Raw genomic sequence first — 15,752 nt, forward strand, 5'->3', positions numbered from 1 at the left:
ATATATATATATATATATATATATATAGTTATATATATAGTTATATATATAGTTATATATAGATAAAAGTCCCTGATTAGATATATTATTTGCAAATATTTTCTCCTTTTCTATGGGTTGTATTTTACTTTCTCAATAGATCATTAGTAGTGTAAGCATTTTTTTTCTTTTTTCTTTTTTTTTTTTTTTTCTTACTTCTTTCTGAAGCTGGAAACGGGGAGAGACAGACAGACTCCCGCATGCGCCCTACCGGGATCCACCCGGCACGCCCACCAGGGGCGACGCTCTGCCCACCAGGGGCGTCGCTCTGCCGCAACCAGAGCCACTCTAGCGCCTGGGGCAGAGGCCAAGGAGCCATCCCCAGCGCCCGGGCCATCCTTGCTCCAATGGAGCCTTGGCTGCGGGAGGGGAAGAGAGAGACAGAGAGGAAGGAGGGGGTGGGGGGTGGAGAAGCAAATGGGCGCCTCTCCTATGCGCCCTGGCCGGGAATCGAACCTGGGTCCCCCGCACGCCAGGCCGACGCTCTACCGCTGAGCCAACTGGCCAGGACGTAGTGTAAGCATTTTTAATTTTTATAAAGCTTAGTGTTTTTTCTATTGTTGCCTGTGCTTTTGGTGTTTTATCTATATAAAAAGGCACTGCCTACCCAAGGACAGAAAGATTTACTTATATGTTTTTGTCTAAAATTTTTATAGTTTAGCTCTGCCATTTAAGTGTTTGATCTATTTTTAGTTAACTCTTGTGTATGGTGTAAGGAAGGGGTCCAACTTTATTTTTTTACATGTGATGTCCAGTTTCCCCAAACTATTTGTTGAAAAGACTTTTTTCTCATTGACTTATCTTTGCACACTTGTCTAAATCAAACAACTATAATTGTAAGGGTTTATTTGTTTATTTTTTTGTTACAGAGACAGAGAGAGGCAGAGAGAGGGACAGATAGGGACAGACAGAAAGGGAGAGAGATGAGAAGCATCAAGTCCTTGTTGCAGCACCTTAGTTGTTCAGTGATTACTTTCTCATATGTGCCTTGACCAGGAAAGAGGGCAGGATCAACAGCAGACTGAGTGACCCCTTGCTCAAGCCAGCAAACTTGGGCTCAAGCTGGTGACCTTGGGATTTCAAACCTGGGTCCTCTGTGTCCCAGTCCGATGCTCTATCCACTACACCACCACCTGGTCAGGCTGTAAGGGTTTATTTATGCACCCTCAATTCTGTTTCATTGATCTATGTCTGTCCTTGTATAGTATCCTGTATCACACTATTTCACTGTAGGTTTTTTGTTTGTTTGCTTTGTTTTATTTTTTTGTTTTCCTTAGGTGAGAGGAGGGGAGATAGTGAGGCAGACTCCCACATGCACCCCGACCAGGATCCACCGGCAACCCCATTTGGGCCCAATGCTCAAGAATTGACCTATTTTTAGCACCTGAGGCTGATTCATTGGGACCAACCAAGCTATCTATCTTCAGTGCCTGTGGCCATGCTTGAGTCAATAGAGTCACTAGTTGCAGGAGGGAAAAAGGAAGAGAAAGGGGAAAGAAGCAGATGGTCTCCTCTCCTGTCTGTCCTGACTGGGAATCAAACCTGGAACAACCATACGCTGAGGCTCTATTCACTGAGCCCCTGGCCAGGGCCATAGTTTTATATTATTTTAAAAATGAGAGGTGTGACTCACTCATCTCTTTATTTCCCTTCTTTTAAAAAAAAATTTGGTTTTTCTTGGTCTCTTGCATTTGCACATGAAATTTAGGACCTGCTTGTCAATTTTTGCAAAAGAAAAGGCAGCTAGTGTTTTGATAGGGATTGTGTTGAATCTGTAGGTCAATTTGGGGGGGGGGGGTGTTTCCATTTTAACAATATGAAATCTTCTGATTCAGAACATGTGATGGCATTCTATCTATTTAGGTCTTCATTAATTTTTTTCAACAACGTTTTGTCATTTTTCAGGGTAAAACTTTTTCATTTCTTTTGTTGAGTGTATTCTGAAGTATTTTGTGATTTTTGATGTTATTGTGTATGGAATTGCTTTCTTACTTTCATTTTCAGATTGTTCTTTGCTAGTATATAGAAACATAATTGATTTTTGTATATCAATCTTGTATCCTACAACCTTACTAAACTCACTTATTAATTCTAATAGCTTTTTAGTGGATTCTTCAGGATTTTCTATATACAAGATCATGTCATCTGCAAATAGAGATAGTTTTACATTTTTAAAACTTGAATCTTTGGGGCCTACTTCAGAGGATTGTTGTTATTAGAAGTGTCCTGCAAGGAGGTTTGTGGTTGGCCTAGAAAAAAATATTAAAGCAGTTATTTCCCAAACTTTATTGCTCCTAATTCTAAAGTTTAGATGTTTGAAACAGACTTGAACTTAAACCTGATGTTGCTAAGAAATTCCATCAACAGCGGTATTGGTTTGTTAGGACCATCATAACAAAATATCACAGACTGGATAGCTTAAACAACAGAAGTCTATTTTCTCACAGCTCTAGAGAAGTCCAAGATTAAGCTGTCAGCAGGTAACCAGGTGTCTCATGTGGTCTCTCTCCTTGGCTTGAAGAGCCCACCTTCTTATTGTAATCTCACACAGTCTTTCCTTTGTGCACACTCATCCCTGGTGTATCTCTGTGTGTCCAAGTTTCCTCTTCTTAAAAGGACACCAGTCAGATTAAATTAGGGCTTACACTAATGGATTCATGTTCACTTATGCCTCTTTAAAGGCTCTGCCTCTACCCTACAATCACATTCTGAGGTTTTGGGCGCTAAGGTTTCAATGTATAAATTTTGGGAGATTACAGTTCAACCCATAACAATAACCATCTTGGTTTTCCTCTGAAAGATATGATCTCTGGTTAGTAGTGAAGCCAGAATTTGTTAAGTAACTCATTTACCATGACCACCAAATGAGAATGACGTACAGTCAGAATCAAAAGGCACTGCTAATCGTCCCATACATAAGGATCTTTATGTGTGGTTGTGTATGTTTTTGAACTCATTTTATCAGGGTTACATTTACTCTATAGCCACATCAGGGAGGGTTGATGAGCAGCCATCAGACTAGACATATGTAACACCTAGAACCTCTATACTGCCTGCTTTAAAGAAAAGCAAAAGTTAATTCCAGATGCTGCTGTTGAACAGTATGGTAATGTACTCACATGAGAAGTTCTTTTGCAAAGTGATATTAGAAGTTAAATGCAAAGACTCCTGTGAACTCTAGAGAGCTTTTGAGATCAGCAGAGATCAGGCGTGTTCAGGGTGGTATGGCCAAGATTAGAGATCTTTTATTTTATTTTATTTTTTTGTATTTTTCTGAAGCTGGAAACGGGGAGGCAGTCAGACAGACTCCCGCATGCATGCGCCTGACCGGGATCCACCCGGCACGCCCACCAGGGGGCGATGCTCTGCCCATCCTGGGCGTCGCTGTGTCACCACCAGAGCCACTCTAGTGCCTGGGGCAGAGGCCAAGGAGCCATCCCCAGCACCCAGGCCATCTTTTGCTCCAATGGAGCCTCGGCTGCGGGAGGAGAAGAGAGAGACAGAAAGGAAGGAGAGGGGGAGGGGTGGAGAAGCAGATGGGTGCCTCTCCTGTGTGCCCTGGCCGGGAATCGAACCGGGGACTTCTGCACGCCAGGCCGACGCTCTACCACTGAGCCAACCGGCCAGGGCAGATTAGAGATCTTAAATGCAAGAGCTGACCCTAATTTGTTCTCTTTTGAGTGGCAGGTCAGTTTTGGCGAGTCAGCTCAAGATGTAACTTCTTTGCTCTGTAATTTTTACAATAGCCCAAAGCAAGCTGCTGCAGACCTCAATTAGTTCTGAAAGCCAAGGTTTCCGGCTCTGTCACCTGAGCGGAGGAGCCTTCCCACCATGGCTGCACTTATCTTCCTCTTTCCTTTGCCATCTCTGCTCCCTTTCTCAGTCTCTTATTTTTAACTCTCTTGAGTGTTTTTATTGACATCTGGCCACAAACCCTACCCTCTCCCCCCTTTTTTAGGAAGCAGGCAGTTATAAATCACCTGTAAGGAAATCAATAAAAGCCAGTATAATCCCCAGTAAGACTAATTGCCTCCCCCAGTCATATCCTGAAGGCTCAGTAGTTATGCCTGTGGGGGTGCCTGCAGGGGGGTGAAAGGTGAGAGGGCACGGTGTTCTGAAAAGGGAGTGGACTGCTGGCTCCCAGAGGCTGGAGGAAGGAATGGACTTGGCCCCGTTCAAGCACTTCTCATGTGGCCTCGAGGGAGAGCTCTGTTTCCATTGCATCCAGCTCAGATTTTCCCAACCACATCAGTGACATTTTCTTATCTCCTGAGGATCTGTTTCAGAGCTAAAGTATCTTCCTTAAGCCTCAAGAAAGGGCTGTAGAAATGAATTGCTGTGTTTGCCAGGGTGTGGGGTGGCAGAGCGGTATGCGAGTGCGGTGCAGAGATGTGGAAGAGAAGAGAGGCTCAACCACACTGTCTGTTGTCAGCTACCACTTTCCTCACCCCAGCGGGGAGGCCATCCCTCTGGCCAGGGCTCCAGGGAGTCACAAGCTGGAAAGTCATTGTACAGAAGCTGAAAGCTAGGCCCAGAGAAAGGCATGAGCGCCCCAAGGTCACAGAGCGGTTTCATAACCAGCTCACAAAGTGATGGCCTCATTGCTTTGAAATCCTAGTTCTCTTCCCCAAAGGAGCTTCACTCAGGAGATGCAAAGTCATGGGAAGTCAAAACTAAAACAATTAATAATAATAATAGTTTACAGAGTAAACATATCAATCAGTTAGTTCATTTATTAACAGTGAGTATATCAAATTGCCCACTGTAAGGACCATAAATGTTGTCAGACCATTTGGACCAACCATTTATGCCTATTAGATAATGGAGGTATACTAACCTTTGAAAAGAGAATTTCCTAGAAGGGTCTTTTCCTCTCCTCTCCATCAGGGAAACATATTCCAACTGCAATGTCCAGGTGCTGGGCTCGGGTCTAGGGAGGTAGTGAGAGGATCTGTGTGTGCTGAGTGAGGTCCTCCCTGCTCCAGGAGGGAGAACAGGCTCAGAACAGGGCTGTAGGGACGATCTCAGGCCCCAAGAGCGCCTGATTCACCTCCCAGGTGTCCCCAAGCTGTGCATCTCGATTACGTTGACCCTGGTTTTCAGTTACTCTTGCCCCCTATCCCCTTAGAACAGTGGTTCTCAAACTTTTTGAAGTCGGGGCGCATTTAAAATCCTATAAATAACTGTAGGTGCACTATATACAAATTTCTGAGAAATATGTTATAATAATTAAGTCAAATATTAAAGAAAATATATAAAGTCCAAGTGTGCTTTTAAGGTAATTAAATGAAATAAATATGACAAAATTAAATTTATTCTGACATTAAAAACATTTTGTTACATTTTTTGAGTTATGCTTTTTAGAATTTGTAATAAAAAGGGGTTAAAAAAATGACAAAAAAGTTATCTTTTATATATATAGATAGATACATTCTTAGTAAGATTTAGTAAATTCGGCAGGTCCCGGCAGGAATTTGTTAAGTTTTTTCATTCTTGTGTGTCCCAGTAGAGCCCAAGCTCTACGTCGATCAGGCGTCCCTGATTCAACTTCCCCGTGCAGTGGGACACTTCTGCTTATTAGCAGGGCTGGCAGCCTCTTCAAGACTACTCTTGAGGCAGCTATGAGGATGCTACTGTTAAATGCCACCGGAGGAAAGACACGACTGACACACAAATTAGTTGCAATAATCACACAGGCAATTTATTACTCACAAATCCTTTTGGCGTGTCTGGGTACAGCTTAAGGGGGCCCCGTCGGCGTGCTCCTCTCGGCTGGCTTTGGTCAGAGCTCAGAGCAGTGTGGAGACAGTCCACATCAACGATGGAGTCTGGGCAACTACTGCAGCGGGGGCCCCTCAGCTTTAGTACCTTTTCTGGCCAACGCCTTTTAACAGGTGTCAATCTACAGGATTATCACCTCAAATCACCTTTTGGGGAGTTCCTTGCAGGGAACCCCCTTTATGTCAATCTACTGAAATGTTTACATTAAACCACTTTTTAAGATGTTCTTATTTTCATTAACTTACAAAGTTAATGCAAATAACACCAAGCCACTTCTTATCTATGTATAACTTCACACACATACTAACTGGACCCTGCTTGAAAGTCAGAGTCTGTTGATCACATTACAGAGTTATGGCACTAAGCCACTATATTAATTCCTATCCAATTGGCATAACTTTACTTAATTTTAATAATTATTTTTAATATCCTTTTAATTACTTTTATATATCTTCCATATTTTTATATTTCTATATATTTAATTACTCTAACCTTATATTACTACAACATTGTGTTTATGAGAAACATGAGCCTGATGTGTCCTAGTGATTTCTTTGATGTTTAGGCATACTCTCATTTCCTCATCAATACATTGAAGAAATTCTCTCTTTTTACTCTTAATTGTGTTGAATGCAGAAAACCCCCAGCATACATATCATCTTAACTTTACACCAAACAAAGGTTAGAAGAAACTTGTCTCCAGTCTTTCCGGGGAACATGGGGGTAGTGTAAACAATCCAGCACCACAGCTTAACAGCCTTTTGCAACCTAATCAGGCAAGTGAGGTGGGGGGTTGGGAAGACTGTCAGCTAACAGCCAATTCCCCATTTTGTCCCCCAAAAATCTAAACTCCAAAAACCCTGTTGGTGTTTTGGTCCCCACTAGGCATGTATTTCTCTGGAATACCATAGGGAGCACCTGGAAATCTTCTAGGGTACACCAGTGCATCCTGGCACACACTTTGAGAACCACTGCCTTAGGAGCTCTTTGGAGACATGTGCATTTAAAGTGGGTTGAAGAATTATTCATTCAGTTTAACTTTTGCCAAACACAAATTAAGCATCAAAGGCTGGGGATACAAAAATTAGAAAGATTGAGTTTTAAAGGATGAATAGGAGTCTTCCATGAAAACTTGAATTGCAGTTGGCCAAGTGGGGAAGACCAACCTGAACAAAAATAATTGAATTATGTTAGAGCAGGATTGTCAAAGCTTTGTTCATAAAAAGCCAAAGAGTAAATATTTTAGCCTTTGTGAGTCAGATAGACTCTGTTTCAACTACCAAACTCTGCCCTTGTAATGCAAAACAGCCATAGACAATGCGTATGTGAATAACTGTAGCTGTGTTCCCGTAAAACTTGATTTACAAAAACAATCAGTGGGTCGGTTTAGCACACAGGCCATAGTTTGCTGAACCCTGTGTAAGAGGAATATCATCATAGTATGGGAATACAAATAATAATAGTAACAATAATAATAAAAGCTATTATTCTGATAGCTTACTCTGTGCTAAACACTCGACTAGGCACTCTATGTGCAAGTTACATATATTTGCATACTTACTTTTTACAACAATTTGTGAGGACACTGAGATTCAACAGCCAAAGTCATAGAGCTAGAAAGTGGAAAATACAGGTAAAACCCAATTCTATTTGGTTTTACAGTCTATATTCCCAACTAAACAATTTAAAATTCTTATAGGAAATGCACAGAAAGGGTTAACATGCTAAGGGGCATGAAGTGGTTCCCATGGTTCTTTTTTTTTTTTTTTAATTCTTTTTGAAAGAAGAGCTTATATTTGGAATTCAGCAGCATTGGCTCTTAATTTTTTTTTAAATTTATTTATTCATTTTAGAGAGGAGAGAGAGAGAGACAGAGAGAGAGAGAGAGGAGAGAGAGAAGGGGGGGAAGAGCTGGAAGCATCAACTCCCATATGTGCCTTGACCAGGCAAGCCCAGGGCTTCGAACCGGCAACCTCAGCATTTCCAGGTCGATGCTTTATCCACTGCTACACCACAGGTCAGGCCCCATGGTTCTTGAAGGATGGTGGTCTTCCACGGGAAGATGGCAGAGATGGGCCTTCCAGGCAGAAAGAGAGCCAGGGAGGCTTGAACATACATAGAATATTCTGGAAACCGGGACCTGAGGTGATGCTGTGGTGTGGGATACCTTAGCGGTAATCTCTGAAGAAGAAGCAGGAGAGGTTAGTAAGCGTAGAGCAGAAAGTGCCATGTACGCCAATGCACCTGAACTTTACCTATGGACAGGGGGTTTTCCAGCTCTGGTCTTCCGGATGTGCTGCATCAGCCTCCACTGAGGGACTGATAGCCCTACAGATTCCTGAGCCTTATCCCCAAATATTTTGATTCAGTAGACCTGGGATGGGCCCAGGAGCGCTCGTTTTATCACACACCTCAGACGATTCTAGTAAGCATTCTCGGGTTTGGGTATCAGTGTACTGAGTGCCATTGAAATGTTTTACCCAAAGGAGAATGTTGGGGGAAAGCTCCCAAAGAACTGACATGTAGCCTTATCCAGATTCATAAGAGCTTTTTTTTTGTGACAGAGACAGAGAGAGACAGAGAGGGGCAGACAGACAGGGAGAGAGATGAGAAAGCATCAAGTCTTCGTTGTGACACCTTAGTTGTTCATTGATACTGCTTTCTCATATGTGCCTTGACCGGGAAGGAAGGCAGGGATCAACAGCAGACCGAGTGACCCCTTGCTCAAGCCAGTGACCTTGGGCTTAAACTGGTGAGCCTTGCTCAAACCAGATGAGCCCATGCTCAAACTGGCAACCTCGAGGTTTCGAATTTGGGTCCTCCGCATCCCAGTCCGATGCTCTATCCACTGTGCCACTGCCTGGTCAGGCCATAAGAGCTTTAATAAGAGCTTACATACACACAGGCAAAGCAGCTGCTTTCAGTGGTTGCAAGCCAGGCAAAATGCACACCCCTCCCAGAACAGGGGCCTTTCTTATGGGGGTTAATAGCAAAACCATACAATGGGTAGTCAGGTAGACCCCAGAAAGAACAATGCATTTCTAAGTTAAAAAATAACATCAGGCAGTTGTTACACTCTATACAGTCATTAACCTCCTTCTTGGGGCATGATGTTTGTCTTTGGACGCTAGCATTCCACTGTCTGAGACATCAGCTCAGCGTGAGGTTGAAGGGAGTCACAGACAGTACAGTGCTCCCAGGAGCCTTTGCTGCTGGAGCCACATTGCATCTCTATAGTGGGTTCTGCTCCAGAGAAATAGAACCAAAGTATGTTTTAGGAAGACCACCTACCCTCTCTAGCGTCTACATATTTACTGCTTAGTTATCAGCCTCTCTCATCTGGAAACGCAGGTGAAAATTTCCAGAAGCTTTGGTATTTTCAGAAGCTTCTTAAGAATGAGTCAGCTTAAACCCTGGAATGAACTCTACGCTGTTCACCAAATAGTTAATTTAAGGAGAGATGAGAGATATTATACAAACAGCAACTGCAATCTAAGAGATCATTTGTGAATCTGATGTTAAGGACAATACCTTCTCCAAGATGAGCCAGGAAAACCTCTCTGGTCGTATTTCTTTTGTGATGGTGATGGTACTGGTGGTACTGGTGGTACTGGTGGTGCTGGTGGGTGACATCATGGTTTCTGGGTTCTGTATTATCCTTTCAGAAGCCTCATCCTGCTCTGTTGAACAGAACCCTGGGCTTAAAGATGACCCTGAGCTCAAACCCTGTTTACAGTACGGTAGGTAGTAATTGTGATGCCTGGGGCAAAGTACTTATCCCTTCTGAGCTCTAGTTTTCTCACCTGTAAAATCGGCATAGTAATACTGTAAGGCCAGTGGCCCGCGCTGTGGTCATGGCCATGCAGGTTCTCATTGGGTTCCGGCAGACAGTAAAAGAACTGTGAAACAGAAAATGGTGGGCCACTTTGTTTATTAAAGTTTCCTCAGGCTCCCAAGCCCCGACTCACCTCTCTGGTCGCACTGGACTCACAGCCCCCACCAGCCTCAGCACTCCCCAGCCAAACAGGCCTGGTAGAAATACCCCTTCTCAGGCAAACAATAGCAAACAACTGCCCCTCCCCATGGAGGCAGGCAGTGGGCAATTTGCAATCAATCTGCTGCGGTCCTGAGGTTAGTAAGCACCTGCAGCTTTCCATAGACTGTACAAACATGGCGCTGCCCCAATACAAACAAGCAAACCTAAAAACACTTGTTACAAACTTATTTGCCCAACAAATACCATGCAGGGCTCTTGTAAGGACTGAATAAAATAAAGGATATAATGAGCCAGGTAGAGTGCCTGGTACAATAAATATTGTTTCTCTTCTGCTGATGCTGTGGAATTGTTTCCAGGTGCTCCCCATCTTTTCATTGTAAAAAGATGACAGCTCCCTCAGAGAGACACCCTCTATGGTTACTTTCTGTCTCATTATTATTAAGCAGCACTACATGCCTAGGTAGCCATACGATGAAACTGAAGTATGTGTATGGACCACCAAAGTTTGCATGGGGAGAGCTATTCCCAAGCTGCTGCTTTCACCCTTCCCACCCCCACCCTGCAGGTCATTTCACATCACTGTTTACCATGGCCTGTTCTCAAGCTGTCTAAGTCTCAAACCCTGCAGCTATTTGAATAGATGGAGATACCAAGGGAGCAGCTCTGTTTACTTTAGCTGGGCTTCCTGTGGTCAGAGCCTCTGCTCAAGGAGCATCTTTTGAGTTCACCAAACTGCAAATGCAGTTCAGGTCAGATTTTTTTGGTGGAAAAAAAAGACCTTAGCCAAGATCTACAACTGCTCCTACACCCTCCGTTGGCCTTGGTGGGCAAGGATTCAGCTGCTTCTTTGTCCTGCAAACTGGAGTCTTCCTCCAAAACTGTGGGGATGGGGTCCAGAGTGTAAAGCCTGTTCACACAGCCTCTCATTGCTTGGGTCTTGAGGTCTACTCTCCAGGGAGGGTTAATATTCAGATCCTATCCAACTCGTAGCCTAGGAGTAGGTCGGGTGAGTCCCTGGATGTTATCCACAAGGAGGCAATGACATCCTTTGAAGGTTGAAATTTGACTGCACAAACTTGTCTTTATGTTTACCAGTTACTTTTCAGGCTGAAGCATGGAGGCTGGTCAAACATAGTCCCTCCTCAGGAGCCTGAGCTTAAATGTGTGTAGTCGGGAGAAAGCTGGGGGTAGGGAGTCAGAGGTCTGGGCTGTAGTTTCTCAGAGGATGCTGAGCTCAGCAGCAGATAAAGGGAAGGCAGAAGAAGGAGCAGGTTTGAGGAAAGGGGCATGGTCAGTGGTGGGATTCAGCTAGTTCTCACCAGTTCAGCAAAATGAATATGTAATTTTTTGTTGAGTTTGGCAAACCAGTTGTTAAAATGGCACTTGTAATCAGTTTCTCTCTAAGGTGGGTGCCTGGGCAGCAGCCCAATGTGGAAATTACACATTTACATTCCTTACATTTTCCTTTTTTTTAAATTTTATTCAGTGAGAGGAGGGGAGGCAGAGAGATAGACTCCCTCATGCACCCCAACCAGGATCCACCTGGCAAGCCCACTAGGGGGCAATGCTCTCCTCATCTGGAGTATTGCTCCATTACTCAGCAACCGAGCTTTTCTTAGTGCTTGAGGCAGAAGCCATGGAGCCATCCTCAGCGCCCAGGGCCAACTCGTTCCAATTGAACCATGGCTGCAGGAGGGGAAGAGAGAGAGAGAGAGAGAGAGAGAAATGGGGGCAGGGGGCGGGATGGAGAAGCAGATGGGCTGTTCTCCAGTGTGCCCTGACTGGGAATAGAACCTGGGACATCCACACACCAGGTTCATGCTCTTCCACTGAGCCAATCAGCCAGGGCCTCCTTACTTTTTTTTAACATTCATCTGTGCAACAGCGTATTCTAAGCACCCATAGTAATGTTCATTCCATCCACAGGTGAAAACAATTGCAAGTCAGGATGCCAATCAAGAAGCAATATGGCCCTGGCCGGTTGGCTCAGTGGTAGAACGTTGGCCTGGCATGTGAAAGTCCCGGGTTCAATACCCAGCCAGGGCACACAGGAGAAGGACTCATCTGCTTCTCCACCTTTTCCCCTCTCCTTTCCCTCTATCTCTTTCTTTCCCGCAGTCAAGGCTCTACTGGAGTAAAGTTGGCCCAGGCACTGAGTATGGATCCATGGCCTCTGCCTCAGGTGCTAGAATGGCTCTGGTTGCAACAGAGCAATGCTCCAGATGGGCAGAGCATCGCCCCCTATTGGGCATGCCAGGTGGATCCCGGTTGGGTGCATGCGGGAGTCTGTCTCTCTGCCTCCCTGCTTCTCACTTTAGAAAAATACCAAAAAAAAAAGAAGCAATATGGAAATATCTTAAACAACACTTTACTGTTTTTTTTTCCAGGTATTATTTAGTATTTTTTCATTAATAGTTTAAAACTCTTATAACAAAATCTGTTTTTTGTACCTCTTTTATTGTTTTTATTTAAGTATTAAATGCATGAAATAATAAATTTCCTTTTGGTATATCTTTTTTTAATACTTAAAATGGTCATTAGGGCAGAGAACCAGTTGTTAAATTATTTGAATCCCACCACTGGGCATGGTGATAAGTTTCACTAGGGAACAACTTAGGACAAACTCATTTGCTCTAGATCTGAGTTTTCTAGCTCAGACTCTCAGGTGGGCAGCAGAACAGTGAAGTAAGAGAAGCCCCTGGTGTTGAGAAAGACCCAGAGCCCACTTTGCAAAGGCTAGGCTGTCTGTAGCGGTTGGAACTCTACTGCAAGTGCCCACAACGCCAACACCAGCCACACTAAGCTAAAAAATGTATTCATTACATCTTGAAACACAAAAACTCAGGGATATCAGGCATAGCTTGATCAGGGCCTTAGATGACAGGCTCAGGATCTAGTTTCTTTTTGGCTTTTTGCTGCGCTCTCTTCCACAGTGATTCCTTTCTTAGACAAGTTTTTATTCACCATCACAAGAAGGATTCTGTTTTCACTTTCTTATATTCAAGATCGGCAGTTTAGAGTAAGAATCTCCTTCCTAGGATGCCCAGCAAAGTCTTATTTTGTCTTATGGGCTCTGGAAAGGTCACAGGCTCACCCTTGAACCCATCACTGTAATGGGAGGAATGCGATGCAAAGATGTCCAAAGACTGCCTCCTGCCTGGGAGTTGCCATCAGACTTCTCGCTATTGATGACATGACTGTTCTCAATAGGCAGTGTGGACCCCGACCTCCTGGGGCAGAATGTGGGGCATGGGCTGGCAACTTAGCCCAGCCCTGTACTGGGGAGATTGAAGCCCGAGTGATGAAGAAACGCATCCCCATGCAGGTGGTGACTGTTAAGGTCTACTCTTCACTCCACAAGGGCCCATCATTGAGCCTGCCACAATCCTTCTTTGACTTCCTGGAGCACAGATTAGGTCAGATTCTGCCCTGCAGCCCAGTGCCAAGTTATTGGACCTATTTCCACAGCTTGAGAACTGGAATTCCCAGAGCGGAGGACCGTGAGAAGGACTGAAGCTGGGGGTGCTTCATTTCAGGAGGGAAGAGCTATTGCTTCTGTTTGTCTTGCTTCCTATCCACCCTGGGAGATGCTACGGAAGGACTGTCAGGTCTGCTTCTCAACTAGAGTTGTCCTTACTGGTCCTGAGGCTGCGATCTGGAGCAGTTAGGAGCTCCCTGTCAGTAAACACCTCCCAATACCCTTGTTCTGTCTCTGCTGAGGTACGAGAAGAATGGGAATGAGTCCTTTCTTGAGAAGAGTCAGAGACCCCATTGTGGGCACAGGAGATCAACTACATCCCTGATTGTGTGACCTAGAGTAAGGCATTGTACCTCTCTGAGGTTCAATTTCTTCATCTGTAAAAATGGAGCTATAAAACCCTCCTCACAGAGTTGAATGGATTCAAGAGCTAATATGTGCTTACTATGCTGGGTGTATACACAATCAAGTGACCTTTGATTCCTGGAGACCTTTCTTGCAAAAGAAAGGATCCACCAGGTTGTAAGCCACCCCTCTGGGCCTGGGCCATTTCCACAACGGGGGCACGCAAGACAGTGCTCTGCTCTCTGGCTTGGCAGATGCGATTAACGTGCAGGAAACGGAAACCATGGCATGGCAGATATGGGCAGCTGTACATGCTGTCATGGACCAGAGAGCACATAGCCTCTGGGAAAGGTCAGGAGAGGCTTTCTGGGGAAGCAGCCTTGGAGGAAACATTCCAGAGCCCCAGAGCCTACCTTAGTACCCGACACTGAGGGAGCACTCAATCAGCCCTCCTGCAATGAGCGAAGGATTGAGGCCAGCATTGTGGAGGCCATCTTTCCCTTCTGACTTTCCCACACTAGTTGCTGTAGGACCCAATGGTCACCCCAGAACAAAGCTGAGAAGGGAGGAGGAGAAGAAAGAGAGGGAGAAATGACAACGAAAGGCACACGGGGAACTGGATCATTATTATTATTATTATTATTATTATTATTATTATTATTTTATCTTGTGGGAGATGGGGCTGTTGCTGAGTCAAGAAAGATATTTTATTTTTATTTGGAACAATGTTTCCAAGGTGATAGAGTGCTAATCCTGGCTTTTCAGACTGGCTGCTCCCGGCGGTCTAGCTGGCCCTTGACAATCTCATGTCTTGGTCAAAACAGCAGGTTGTTTTTCTCCATCCTCATCCCATCCTAAGGCATGAACAGCTCAAGTGCAGAGGCCAGAAGGTCCAAGAGGTTGTTGGCTCAGACTCGACCCCACTTTTGGCTTCAGAGAAAGTCTGCTGGGCAGTGTGGGCAGGACTGGCTGTTGTTGGGCCCCACTGAGGCCCATCATGCTGGCTTGATTCTTCCGGTCTTTTTTTCTGGAATAGGGGACAACAGTTCCCAGGGGCCTGCCTCACAGGATTGGGTGATCCTGGAGGCTGTTGCCAGGACCTCCAATATCAGAGTGCCCTAGTCAGAGCAGAAGTTGGGCCATGTGACTAGGTTTGGGATTGGAGGCCATAACCACCTTGCAAACCTTTGTGGCTCCACTCTGTCAGGAGGTAGGTGGTCCTAGGACTTCCGGGCAGCACACGCTAGGGTGATGGCACATTGGAGCACACGCCAGCAACCTGTTGGGGAATGTGTTGGCTAGCTTTCCATGTGAGGATGGAAGGGCCAGGGCACCTGCTCTGTGGCTTCCTGCTGGACTTAAGTTAAAGACAGAAGCCTATAGTTAATTCTAAAACTCACTTTGCAAAGTACTCCTGGGTGGTCACACAGAAGCATGAAGGTGGCAAAGGAGTTCCTGCCCTTTGTGAGGTTTCAGCTGGAGACGGCTAGGGGCAAACTCTGCTGATGTGTGTTGGGGAAGACAGTGAACCCAGTCATATCATCGAGAGAAAAACTCAGCCGTTATCCTGGGGCAGCTCAGTGGGAATGGGGCGAGCAAGGCCATCCACCTGCATGGACAGCGGCCCAAGTAATGCGTTCATGTCACTCCAGTAAGAGGAAATCAGGCCCAACTCTACCCCACTTCTCATGTGATGGGCTCTAAGGCCATGAAAGGGCCACAAATAAAGTCAGCCCTGGATGAATCACTTGGCTTCCCAAGGCTTACTCAACAACCGAGGTTTGTTCTCCTAACCCTTCTGTATTGTAGAGTATGTGACACGTTTTCATTCATTCATTCATTCATTCATTCATCTATTCAAGAAACCCTGAGAAGTGAATTATACACTGGCCCTGCCTACAAGGAGCCCACCAAGGACATTATAATTATTATTAGTAGTAGTATTTAGAAGTACTTTTAATAAAAAAAACCCAGTATACATGAATTCCAAGAAGACAGAAAGTTAAAATGAGGACTCTGGACTGCAGGATCTTAGTTTCCTCCCTCATTCACAGTCTGTGATTCTTCACGTAACTACCTATTTTATTTTTGTCATGTATCTTGGCTCTGCCT

General features: G+C 44.8%; 1 protein-coding gene across 8 annotated transcripts in view; it reads left to right on the top strand.

The window, feature by feature from the left end:
• IRAG1 (inositol 1,4,5-triphosphate receptor associated 1) overlaps positions 1-15,752 on the top strand; it is a 133,313-nt gene that overhangs the window by 18,075 nt on the left and 99,486 nt on the right. The window lies entirely within an intron of this gene.

The sequence above is a fragment of the Saccopteryx leptura genome, chromosome 1, assembly GCF_036850995.1.
Source record: "Saccopteryx leptura isolate mSacLep1 chromosome 1, mSacLep1_pri_phased_curated, whole genome shotgun sequence".
In the NCBI taxonomy this organism is placed as follows: Eukaryota; Metazoa; Chordata; class Mammalia; order Chiroptera; family Emballonuridae; genus Saccopteryx; species Saccopteryx leptura.